The following is a 14,565-nucleotide window of genomic DNA, read 5'->3' on the forward strand; positions in this document are numbered from 1 at the left end:
TGGAGTATTCATAAAATCATTATTTTCAAGACTACTCATGCTTTTAAAGCAATATAAAGAAACAATAAGCCGAGTATATGAAACATACAAAACCAAACTGATACAATCAAACAATTTTGTCTAGAACCATAGCCGACCGAAGTCACACACTTTCATTTTTATTTATGGTGAAACGCATTTGAATTTTGAGCATTTTAGTAATAATTAATATATAGTATGATTTTAGCATTGCTAGATATTTAAATTTACATTAGTTTTAGTAAAGTTAAAATGTATGCGTGTTTTTCGTTTGTAGATGCTATTTGAAAAAAAAAATAATACCCATTTTTTAAGTGAAACAGAGACAACGGGCCACTTGCATCGGAACAAGATGCAAAACAGAAGTAAGCACCGCCAACAAGACGTGGTATTACACGTCATGCAACCAGTGCACGAATAAAGCATTCAGAACAGAGGGTGATACATCTGGCAAAGGAAAGCACATAAGCATAAGGAAATATTTTGAGGTACAAAGTGGAGGATAATTCTTTCCGAGACAAACGCACCCAGAAACCAATCACTAGCGAAAAAAACATACTAGCTTGACGAAATAAGCAAGATATAGACGTGCGTGATTTGCCGGCGCTGACTACTTTTGTTTGTTTAAGTATTTGTAAATTGTAATAGACTGATACATTGGATTATGAATGTTCTGGTCATTATGTTTGTACTACATATATGTATTGTATGTTTGTATTACGTATGTATATCGATTGTTTACCTGCAGTTCAAACACTAATTACGTGCATTTCATAATATACATATTTTTTTCAACATTATATGGTTGTATTACATATATGCAATATATGTTTGTATCGCATATATGTATCTTGGGTTTGCATCACATACGTGTACCGGTTGTTTTGTTTGCGTTTTAAACATTGTATGCGTGTACTCCATAATATACAAAATTTCTTCAACATTATATGTATGTATTATATATATGTACTGGATGTTTTGTATTAAAGGCATCTTAAACATTCTATTACCATTCCATATACCAAAACATACAACATGTGTTCAACATTATATGTTTGTATTGTATATTTGTATGCTTGTATTATATGTGACGTATGAATGTATTGCGTATAAGTATCACTTGCACTTATGCACATGTGATACGAGTTTTAACCGTAATAGTCGACTACAAAATTCATACATTAATTACAAACCCAAGTAAACATTCATATTCAAATTCAAATACACGTTCTTACAACTGATACAAAAATTCCATCATACACAACTATAATATAAACTACAAAAAAATACACCCTTATAACTAATCCCATTGTTGGATTTTTCCACTGCACTGTTTTCTTGCGTATTCTATCACCCGTTGCTTCCATACGTTGACATTTAAAATCAAAATACTCGCGGCATAGAATATTCTAAGAAGATTTAATTGTTCAGTCTTTCTAATATCTTCATCAATGAAACCAAACTCGCAAACTTCATTCTTACACTTGAAACATTCCATGTGCCTCACATCATACACATCGCTTATGTGAAAATGTCATTTGCCTATTAAAATAAAGTAATGCATATATGTAATACATCAGACAATAGCATTGCATATATGTAATACAACAGTCTATATGTATTTAGTAACTAATAACTGCATATATGTAATACAATACCTTAGAGCATTCCATGTGCATCATAGCAATTAAACTACATTATGTGAAAATGTCATTTTCCTATTAAACAAAAGTAATGCATATATGTAATACAATATACTCCATATGCATTTAGTAGCTAATAAGTGCACATATGTAATACAATACCTTTAAACATTACATATGCCTCTTAGCAAACACACCACGATTCATGAAGTTGTTAATTGCCTATCAAACAAAAGTATAGATAACTATTGCATATATGTAATATAACAGATAACATATGCACGTAACAAACAAATGGCGCATATATGTAATACAACATACCACATATGAATTTAATAGACACACATTGTATACATGTATTACAATAGACTACATTTATGCATATAATAGATAAGTGCTGCATATATGTAATATAACCAACTATATGTGTACTTGATAGATAAGTGATGCATCAATTATGCACCGCATATATGTAATACTTGACAAATCATGTAAATATGACTAAATGATGTTGATAATGTGCAAAATTAGATACAGTCAGGTTCGTGCATTCCCATTGTTCAATGATTCACATTTAGGCCATGGTACCAATTTTCGCTTTCTCACAAGCAATTCATCGAACACTTGGTGTGCAAGCTTAAAAACTTAGAAAACTTACTTAAATTGTGTTGTTTATAACAGGCCAGCTCATTGTGATGGTATATTGTTATTCGATTAGACAAAACAACATAAATAGAGCCTATCGAAAGCAATACCCTCGGTTTACGCCTGATTATTGTATAATACACCATCGACACTTTTAATATGTAAAATTAACAATTACAGCCGCTTACCTGTTAGTATTCTTCAGTTCCGTGCCTGATTTTGTAGTTGATTTGGATGATCTGGACGATTGATCGACGGAATTGGAACCCTAGATCAGTGATTGGAGACATGAGTGACTGGGAAGAAGGAAGAAGAACGAAAGTAATTTTGTTCATTCCAATATTACCCTTCCTCATTATAAAACCCAAGACCTTTTACTTTTCTCTTTTCTTTTTCTTTTAGTCTTTAATCTAATTAAATCTATGGTGTTAAAATGAATTCTCTAGTTCTCTCTTTAATAGGAGTTCTCTCTAGATCCCACCTCTATATATATATATATATATATATATATATATATATATATTGTGTCGTCTCTTTTTGAAAAAAACCATTGTTGCATAAAAGTACAATGAAAACTCGTGTCAATTATATATAAACAAGTTTTATTGTTTTGTTCTTATTCACTTTATGATTGCTTGCAATAAGTTAATATTATCCTTTTAATATTTTACTTGCAAAGATGCTTTAGAAATCAGTCCAACTTAATTGAAAAGTGACATTTATTTGAAATAAAATATTTGATACCATTAATAAGAGAATTATGTTCATATTCTCTATCTATATTACTATACTTAAGATTAATGTATTTTTATTTTTTATTCATTTAAATAATACTTCTTTTTATATTTATCATTACAATTTTCTCTCGTCTCACAAGCAATCTAACAAATATAAAAATATAAATAGAAGCAAACAAATTTTTTTCAAATTTACCAAAAAATCACTAACTTTTCTCTCTTTTCTATTTACAACCATTCATAACCAATTCTTATAGTTTGAAAAACTCTCTAACAAAATATTAAAGGGTAGGGAGAGAGAGAGAGAGAGAGAGAGTTTTGATAAAGGGGTGCCTTAGGACATTCACAATCCGTCCATTAAATTTAGTGAGTTTTTAAAATATTGAGAGCAGTTTAAGGTGTTGTGAGTTTAGAATAGAGAAAATAAAGTAATTTTTCTTTATATTTGAAAAAGTTCTTGTAGCAACCAATAAATTTTTAAATACTTTTTTAAAATGGTTGTGAGTGAATAATAGAGAAAATATAATGATAAAGGTATAAAAAATATTATTTAATTAAAATTAAGAAATGTGTTTTAGTGTAATTTTGGATTTGAATATATGAGAATGATAACAATCCAACCACAACTGTGTAAACATAACAAGCTACCCTATGAATGCCATCAACCGCATGGATAACACTCCACGCTTCAGCAACACTTATTCCGTTAACTGAAAATGCTAATCTAATATGCATAAAAAGTTGGCTACTTGGTAGGTATTATTTAAATAGAATAATAACAGCCCAGGGTTAAACGAGGGTTACATGACCAATGTGGGTTTGCGCCATGCCAGCGTCGGGTTACGAACGTAGCGTGAATGCTTATGCGTATGATGTCGCTTTATGCCTATGTATACACAGGTTTGTGCATCCAATATAAACCGATTCAAAGCCGTTTGAAAACTAAACCCAACCCATTTTTTCGTTTTAAAAATAACACTAATCCATTTTCATTTGTTCACTAGAAACGTTGTCTCAATCAAGTCTGCATGGCCCGTTTTATGAGACATATCTACCCATATCAATGTAAATCATTTTCAAAACAACAAATATCAACCCAGTTTTATGATGTTGAGTCAAGATTGCGAGACATGTTACAAGTGTCCGTGTTCCCAACCACATCTATGAACATTCGTCTTTAGAATATATATATATATATATATATATATATATATATATATATATGGGATGATTATTTTGAGAATCATGGTGAGTTTTAAGAACTTTAAGAACTCAATTATGAACCACATATTTAATTAAATGATATGAAATATGTGGCTGAGATTAAATTTAATTAAAAAATGAAGCAAGAGAGAGAATAAGTATTTTTGATAATTACACAAGTTTAAACGTTAGTTACACATGTGTAAAAAGTCGATTCGGTGTGTAAAAAATACCGTAATTTTTTGTAGATCACTTACACTTACGTATTACACATGTGTAAAAAAATTCGAAAAAAAAATTGTTACGTTGACTTCTTTCGAGTTCTTAAAACTCAAAGTGGTTCTCAAAAGAAATCAATCCTATATATATATATATATATATATATATATATATATATATAGCGGAGGGTTATTTTGAGAACCATAGTGAGTTTTAAGAACTTAATTTTGAACCACACATTTAATTAAATGATATGAAATATGTGGCTGATATTAAATTTAATTAAAAAATGAAGCAGGAGAGAAAATAATTATTTTTGATAATTACACAAGTTTAAGCATTAGTTACACATGTGTAAAAAGTCGATTCGGTGTGTAAAAAAATACCGTAATTTTTTGTTATGTGTAAAAAAATTTCGAAAAAAAATGGTTACATTGAGTTCTTTCGAGTTATTAAAACTCAAAGTGGTTCTCAAAAGAAATCAATCATATATATATATATATATATATATATGGCATGGTTAAAATGAAAACACACTTCAGTTATGAAAATTCTAAAAACTGTATATAGGCCCTTGATTTTGATGGATGGATGATTGAGATTGAGTGGGTAATAGTAGTACAATATTTATATTAAAAAACAGATTATGAAGGTATAAAATAGCAAAAGAGACATTTTAGATATATTGCTTTAGGTCACTAATCAAAAACATGCAAATCAAGAGTCTCTCTCTCTCATTTCATTACTCAAAACCAAGACGCTCTCTATCTTTTTTCATCTTTCATTCACACAACAAACAAGAATCCAAATATGGTGATAATATTATTTAAAACCACGATCCAAAGCAAATGGAAGCCAAGATCCAAAACCCATATCTAGATCCACAAAACGGATTCACGGCCACCGCCATTGCCGGATGTCGCAAGCCAATCGCTTACCACTTACCACTTGATCCGGTGATTTTTCTCTACAAAAGTTTCAGGTCTGGACATTTTATATTGACAAAGTTCTTAACAAGAATTTGCAAATGAAAGCTGCTAGGATCTCGTTGTTTTTAGTTTTTTTTTTCTTTTTTTAAGGTACTAACAGAGTTCAGATCAGGTCGTTTTAGTATTTTAAGATATTCTTGAAAATTTTGCTTAGATTTGGATCTTATTTTACATCTTTTGAAATTTGTTATTTTAGAGTAGAAAAAGAGCTTCATTCTTCTTTTTATTGTTAGCCCTTAAAAATCTTAAATTGTGTATTATATCTTCAACTTATTTGTACCGGATAAAAGACGGCGAGGTGGGGTGGTCTTCAAAGTTTGTTGTTTTTTAAACGTACGTTACTGTTGTATAGAGACGTGTGTGTTTTACATGCAAAAACGTATGTTACGCCTGTCTTCAGATTTTTAAATATGCAAAAACGTATGTTACGTTTGTCTGCATATTTTTAAATATGCAAAAACGTATGTTTTCTTTGGTATCGGAATGTTATTTTTCAATTTTTCTATCTATCTAATTCACCAATATTAGTAATAAATTAAAATTTAAATCCTATATTTCTAACTTAAAACAAAATGTCAAATAATTTACTAATAATTATTATTACATAAACTTTTTCAAAAAACTTTTTAAAGCAATTAAGAAATGCGCATTATAGAATTTTTTTTTTAAAACTTGCTTTTCATTAAGAAGATGATGTTAACATAGAAAACAATACAAAAATCAATAAAGATTTGAAATATTTAAATAGTCAACAGAAAAGATATCAAAGGTAGGGATGGCAACGGGGCGGTTTCGGGGCGGGGAATGCCAATCCCATACCCGCCCCGGTTTATAAAACCCATTACCAAAACCGTCTAAAAACCCGCGGGGACTAAACGGGGAATCCCCATCGGGGATTCGGGGAAAACCGCGGGTATTCGGGGAACCCGTCTAGCATAAATGGTTTTTAAACGGGCTAAATTCCCCGTGGGGATCCCCATTTAACCGTCGGGTTCACCGTTTAAAACCCGATTGTAAGAAAATGATACAAAATTACAATACAATATTAATACACAAAAAGTTCAATATCCAAACACATTACACATACAAAAGACATTATTAATACATAAAAATGTTTATTTCTCCCATCACAACGGAAATTAACTTCATGATTGATCCTTCTTACACAGTTACACGTCCATACCGCACCCATTCAACCATTCAAACACTTGTCACGCCGGATTGCTATGATAATCAAACATTAACATATTAATTGGAAACTATATAAGAATCAATGTTAAACCATATTAAAATGTAAACGATAAACCATATATATATGTATTACCTCAATACCATCGTCACAATCATATTCAATAGTTTGGCAATATGCCTCAGAGGTTGTTCTAGGGTTAGGGTAAATGGCCAAATGGGAAAGTAGGAAACTGGTTTTAAACGGGTATACGGGAAAATGGGTTAGGCAGCCTTATTGGGAAAATAAATAATAAATAATATATTATATATAAATATAAAAATTATATTTAATTAAACGAGTTTTAAACGGGTATACGGGGCGGGTATACGGGGCGGGTACAGGCTATACCATACCCGCCCCGAACCCGATTAACTTAAACGGGGAAACCCCGAACCCGGACCCGTCCCCGATTAAGTGTCCCCGAACCCGCCCCGTTCGGGGCGGGTTTCGGTTTTCCCCATCGGGTTTGGTTTTTTTTGCCATCCCTAATCAAAGGTAAAAAAATATGATATGACCCCAATAGTACTTTCCATCACCTTTAAATGTATATTTTTATTAAAAAAATAAAATATGTCACCATCACCTCCATTAGGGAGGACGGGGTGGAGCGTGGTGATGTGCCATCACGCATGATGGCCTCAAGCACACCGCCGCTGGTGCCCCCATCTAGCGTGATGGGGGGGTTTGTGCGTGATGGCCATCACGCCGTGAGGGGGGGATTTCGAGGAAAATGAGCCGTTGAAATGTGATGGATTTGGAGTTGGCACACCACACCACCACCACATCATACCACACCACCACCCCTACCAAATTCCATCACATGTGATGGATTTGGAGTTGGTGATGTGGCACACCACCATTGGGTGTGGTGAGTGATGAAAGTGGAACCACCCCCTCCCCCCTTACTTTATGTCACCATTACATCTATTACTTTATGACACCATTACTTTTTCTCTCTTTATTTGTGAATCTCATTTTAATAATAACAAATTTTCTATTAAAATACTTAAATCTCCAAATTATTGAGTTCATTTGTTTTCCGTCAACTGTGTACTGCAGGCCGTCAAACGAGAAGGTGCGTGTCATAAGAATTTTAAAACTTTCTTGTTCTATAAGAAGATATTATTAACATAAAAAAACTCTACAAAAATCAATAAGGATTTGAATTTTTAAATAGTCAACATAAAAAGAAATCATAAGCAAAAACATTGATACTCCCTCCGTCTCATTTTAAATGTTCATTTTTCCATTTTTAGTTGTCCGAATTTAAATGTCATTTATATACATATAAATTCAATTTTCAATTGTGCCCTTACTATTACATATACTAGATGTTTCAATTTCCAATTTTTGGTTGTCCCAATTTAAATGACATAATAACTTAAAGGACATTATTGTCATTTTACAGGTCATAGAATAAAATGATCAAACATTTCTTAATTTGTGTGTTTTGGGTCTCATGACATTTAAAATGGGACGGAGGGAGTATGATTTAAAATAACTTTCTCCACCTTTAAGGGTGTACTTTTATTAGAAAAAATAAAATATGTCACAATCATTCTCTCTCCCCTACATATATCCACACATTTTATGTGACCATCACCATCACACTCTCTCTTCTATACATATCCACACTTTATGTCACCATCATTCTCTCTCACCTAAAAAAACCACTATTTAAAAAAATGTATTTCTTTTTCATCTTAACTCAATTCAATTCAGCTCATCTTCCTCTTTTTTTAAAGTATCGACAATCAACGTGTTTGCGGCCCCAAGTGACTGCGGAAGTAACATTCGTTTTAGGAGGAAGTGCAAAACAACAAAAAAACATATGTTAATTTTTAGACATCAATCGAACATATGTTTTACGAAAATTTTACATACACTAAAATACACTCATATGGATTCTTATTGATTAAAAGAAAAACTAATAATAAAAAAACAAAAATGCAATTCTTTAGATCTTGAAAAGGAAAACTAGAAAAAACATATATTATAAACAAATCAATACTAAAATACACACTCATGTGGATTTTTATTAATAACAAGAAATAAATAATAAAGAAAAAACAAAAATACAATCATTTAGATCTTGAAAATGAAAAAAAATAACATAGCTAACCTTTTGTATTTAATAAATCCTATATTATAAAAGGAGCTCTTATAACTTTGACTGTGCCAGAAGATGTAGAAACCGGAACCCGAAAAGCTTTAAAGATGGTATAAGATGTAGAAATCGGAACCCTTGTGTAACATCCTACTTTTGATTATAATAATAAAATAAATGTCGTTTATTTTATATCGTGTCGTTTATCGGTTTAGATAATAAACTATACATGGTTGGGCTTGGACTTTAGAAGATAGAATAAAAGATGGAATGGGCCTTAGGTCCATGGGCTTAAGGGAGTATAAATACCCCTTAAACCCTAATCCTTTTCATTTTATCCATCTCTACACCATAGCCTACAACTTGGAAAATACACACAAACACTATCATTTAACCCGAACCAAGATCCGAAGGCGAAAACCGGAGCTTGTTGGTGCTAGATCGTTGTGAAGAACCAAAACAACATCAAAGACCATCTCGTGTTCGTAGTTCACTCGTTTAAGGTACGTTTATAACTAGGAATCGTTCATTTAGGTCCGGATTCATTTAGATAATCACAAATCTGTTTTAGTGTGTTGAAAACGAATCTAACCAAACAAATATCACTGAAATTGGTTAGCATCTGATAGGTTAATTGTTAACCTAAGAACCCGTAACCTATATGCCTAAATAGCACCCCTTAAACATTGATGTTTGGCCGATTTGATGGTTGGGGTTTGTAGGCGCTGTAATTCCGAATCCGTTGATACCTAAATCATGATATTTGGTTAAGAAACGAGGGTTTAATTGCAGAATCTGATGAATGTTGACTATTCTGTGTTCTTGGTAATTTTGACTTTGACCCTAAGTCAAAGTCTGGATAAGAACAGGAATGATTCGTTAAGAATGGTGCAATTCGTTGTGTCCAGGTAGCGAATCAGCTCACCCAGTTCGTTACCTCAAGTTAACGAAGTAGACTAACGAACTAGGATAACGAACCAGGTGATTCGTTACTCACCAGTTCGCTAAGCTCCAATAACGAATTAGACCACGAATCAAGTCATGTCCAGATGGCGAATTGGAATAACGAATCAGAGGCTAAGAGGAATAATCAAGGTAACGAATTAAGGAGGAAAACATAACGAATCAGAACAAAGGATAATGAATTAGCCAACAAATTAGGCCTAATTCGTTATAGAGAATGAGTTAGCGATTTAGAAAATAATTTAAAATCCTAGTAGAAAATGTGTTAAGACAGTTAATGGGGTCGAGCTGTAAATTGAAAGCTTGTCGGTACGTGAACGATCTTCGGATATTGCACGTGTTGACAAGGGAGGTATGTAAATTGAAAGCTTGTCGGTACGTGAACGATCTTCGGATATTGCACGTGTTGACAAGGGAGGTATGTAAATTGAAAGCTTGTCGGTACGCGAACGATCTTCGGATATTGCACGTGCTATCAAGGGAGGTAGTTATATGATAGATGAATGTGTATGATAGATATATGTACAATATATGAATATGTATGAATGATCAAAGAAAGTATATGTATGTTAATGGGTATGTAAAAACAGTATGCACGAAGATGAAGAAAGAGGGATCAGACCCTAATAATATCTGAGATAGAGAAGAAAGAGATCAAACCCTAATAATATCTGAGATAGAGAAGTAATAAGGGATCATACCCTAATAATATCTGAGATAGACAAAGGAAAGAGGGATCAGACCCTAATAATATCTGAGATAGAAAAGGAAGGGATCAGACCCTAATAATATCCGAGATAGAAAAGGACAGTAATTTATATAGTATGAAAGTAATAAAGTATGAACGTATGTATGAACTTATGTAATAAAAGAAAAATAGTAAAGTAATTATTATGTGTTTTCGGATGCATAATTGAAGGTAATTGTATGTATGGTATAATGTGTGATTAACTAGAATCACTCAACGTAGCTGACTTTCAGTATGCACGCAGGTTAACAGGTTGAGATAGCTGGTTTGAGATGGACACATGGCAGGATTGAAGAGGCTGGCATCTGAAGATTGTCATGATGTTTTGAACGTTATATTTTATGTTATGTTTTAAAAGACAAATTATGGATATTTGTAACGAATGGTTGATGTTTTATATTATTCCGCGAAAGTTTTAATTAACTCTGATATTTAGAACTGCGTTTATTGGTAAATCCAACACCCAAGTAGGGCTACCAGTAACAGGGCTTTACACCTTGCCTCCATCTCCTTCATCTTAAAACACCTTCAAGTACCCTGGAACACCCCTAGCCGCAGCTCGATCCGAACGTTCATCTAAACTGGGAGATGTGAAAATCAAAACTTGCATATGGCATCCTTATTCATCGTAGATCTAAAACAAGTTTGATAGTGGTCGGAAAAACAAATTTGTGTTGTGGTCAGTGATTTGTTGATCTGTTTGAAAGCATAAGAAAGAGAGATGAAAAAAAGAATTATGAGCATCCATAGTTGTTCTTGAGAGAGAAATAAAGATAGAAAGATATGAGATTTGATATGAGCATTTATAGTTGTTCTTGAGAGAGAAATAAAGATGGAAAGATATGAGATTTAAAGAAGATGATAGAGGAGGGAGAAACCCAAAAGTCAAAAGGATTAAAGAGAAACAAAATGAGACATAAATAATGTAAGGACATTATGGTGAATTTACCTAACTACCCATTTGATTAAAAAAAACAATCAATATAAGCTGGACATACGTGGCACATCCTAGAACCACACAATTGAGTTTCCAGGGTTTTCGCAACTGAAGTGGGTTTTCTGCATATACTTTCCCTGTATGTATGTATATATATATATATGTATATATATATTTATATATACAAAGAAACTTCTAATTCATTAATTACCAAGTGCGCCCTATTTTATGTACAAATTAAGTGTTTTCTTTGGATGAATAATATTTATCTACATATTTTAATAAAATAAAATAACTGTGATAAATATTAGTTTGTGATTAAATCTCACAACTATTTTCCCTTTAAAACTAAGATCTCAATTGACACTAATATATGTCATATTCACTTTCCCTTCATATTCTATTTATATTATATCTATACACTTACATAAAAACATAAATCTTGAAGAACATCCGTCGTTATAATTTAACAATGAAAATCTTCTTCCTGATATTCAATTATACATATATGATACTGACAATGAAAATTTCAATAGAAGAAGTTTCTCGAATACGTTTTTATACGTGCATTTTTATATTAAGTTCATTTAAAAAGATATTTTTATGATATAAATAAAATCATTTTATGTATACATAGTGTAGATACAAGCATAAATGTAATACACTAGCAGGTTTACACGCGCGTTGTTGCGTGCATGATTGCTGGTTAATATATTTAACAAAATGTCACTTATAAAACATCTTATTTAAAAAGTTTTTTTAAATACTTAAGATTAACAATAGCAATAAAAAAAAATAATTATATGTACCATGGTGTGCTATAAAGTTTACACAAAGTTATCTTATTTACATGAATATCCCGAAAAATTTATATTATATTATCCTTTGATGTGCTATAAAATTAATAAATGTAATGTTAATTAATAGGTAAAAGTTGTAAAAAAGTATTTCAACTGAAAAGTAATTTAAAAGCTTAATTAGGATGTGGAATTGAGAGGAAGAAAGTGGGTACGGTAAGGCTAAAAAAAGTTTTAAGTGTTAAAATAAAAGGATAGAATTAGATAGAAATATTGAAAGGGGTTAGCATGTCCATTTATTTTATGTTTATCATACGATTTTATTTGATATTTATTTATTTTTAATTTAAAATATAAGTAGAGAAAAGATTAGGTTCCGTGATCATTGTATGTTTAGAATGATTTCAGTTTTGTTGACGGTTGCAGTAAATTAACGTATATTTTATGTTTCAGTAAAATAATCTTTAACCATTCCTTTATAGTAAGAATCTCCGTCTCAAGGCTCAAGCGTAAGTTATCAGCCACGGAGGGAAAACAAAACAAATAAAACTAATTTACAAATCTTCCCTTTCTGAATCTTTACTTATCTACCAACCATGATTTAACGCGATTAAACGAAAGAAGCCGGTAAACTTATATGTCCATGTTAGTAAAAACATGCATGTCGCTGGCCGGAGGGCAAGATCGTTGGACCCTCCCTGGTTTTGTAGAACATGTCTTCTGCCTGAGGGGCCACCGGACAGCCCGGACCCTCCCCTTGTTCTGTCGGAGTCTTGTAACGTTTTGTGGTAGGTTCATCGTCCGACATGCTAGCGGCCAGTGCTCCCGCTTTCACATACTCGGTTGTCATCGGGCGATGAGAACGGATGGACATGGCGACATATATATAGGTTTGAGAGTGGAGGTGGTTATTCTTAAAGTACAGTTATAAGGCGGTTATGGTAGACGGTTATAGGTATAAGATGGTTATTGCATAACAGACACAACGATTAATAATCATTGTTTTGCTATCTAAAGGGTGTCTTGAAAGTTGAAACGACACTTGAATTTAATTTAAAATAATTGAGAGGACGTAATATACCATGTCCTAGAAAGTAAATATGTTAAACGGTTGAAGAGAATAATTGGTTCAATAAAGGCACCACGTGGGGAAGTTTAAGTTATGCCACGTGTTATTACAAATTCTAATTGTAGTTATTAGAATTATGTAATTATTTGTCTTGTGTAAATTTATTATTTAATTTTATTATTTGAATAATCTCGTGTGTTACTATGACTTAAAAGCTAGTTTGATACATATAAATAAGTGGATTTATTAGTTAATAAAATTATCAAGTTTATTATTAAATGTATTTGCGTTGACAATTGTTTATTATTATTATTATTATTATTATTATGTTTCGATAAATAGTATGAAATAGTATATTTTCGTTAAAACACCATATATTGTTATTGTTTGTATTTAATTTGCATCTCGATTCCTAGAGGCGATGCAAAGCTTGGTTTGGATCGATTCTTAACACACTTTTCCACGACTATAAAGTTTTAAAAATACTCGTATGAAAGCCAACAATCATAGCCTTAGAAAAATCGTTTCAGCAAGTGTTCCATCTCTCCGTCACATGCCATCGCAAAAGGGCATACACTCCCTTATTCATTTGCATACATTAACGAAGCGTCCTTATGGCCCGGTTCACTCCCCCCCCCCCCCTCCGGGTTATTTTTGTTCAGTAGCTTAAGTTTACCCCTTTTCGTTTTGAAATTTTAAACCTCTCGAGGTGTTTTCGTCCAAACTACGCCATTGTTCGCATATCTTGACCACTCCACGGTCTTTTATGCCATAACTTCGTTTCTTTGATTGTTCAGAATCGAACCAAATATCAACCGCCATTGCTTGACCCAAACGCAGCCATGCAAGATCGATGTTACTTGTTAAAAATAGTGACTCGTTCTTGTCGCTAGCATCCATCTCACCTTCATCATTTTTCATCACCAATCATTCTCTATGTATAGTCCACATCAATAACTATCAAGATCAGATTTGATGAATACTAATACTAGATAAATCAGCCCAACTTAATTGAAAACGTGGCATGTTTTTTTAAATTAAATAAATTAGCATGTCACGAGTGTGAGCATCTTCTAAATCCCGTGAGTGTTATCCGTCTATCAAATTTAGCAAGTGTGGTTTTTATAATATAGATGGCGGTTTAGGATGTTGTATAATTTATTGGAGAAAAAACACAATGACTTTTTGAAAAGTTATTGGAAATGCTTCAAGACAAGAGCGGAGCTGGGCCATGACAGAAATGTCTAGTATCCCCGTTT

The sequence above is a fragment of the Bidens hawaiensis genome, unplaced genomic scaffold, assembly GCF_021521415.1.
Source record: "Bidens hawaiensis isolate Kalapana, Puna unplaced genomic scaffold, B.hawaiensis_p1.1 tig00005104_1, whole genome shotgun sequence".
In the NCBI taxonomy this organism is placed as follows: domain Eukaryota; kingdom Viridiplantae; phylum Streptophyta; class Magnoliopsida; order Asterales; family Asteraceae; genus Bidens; species Bidens hawaiensis.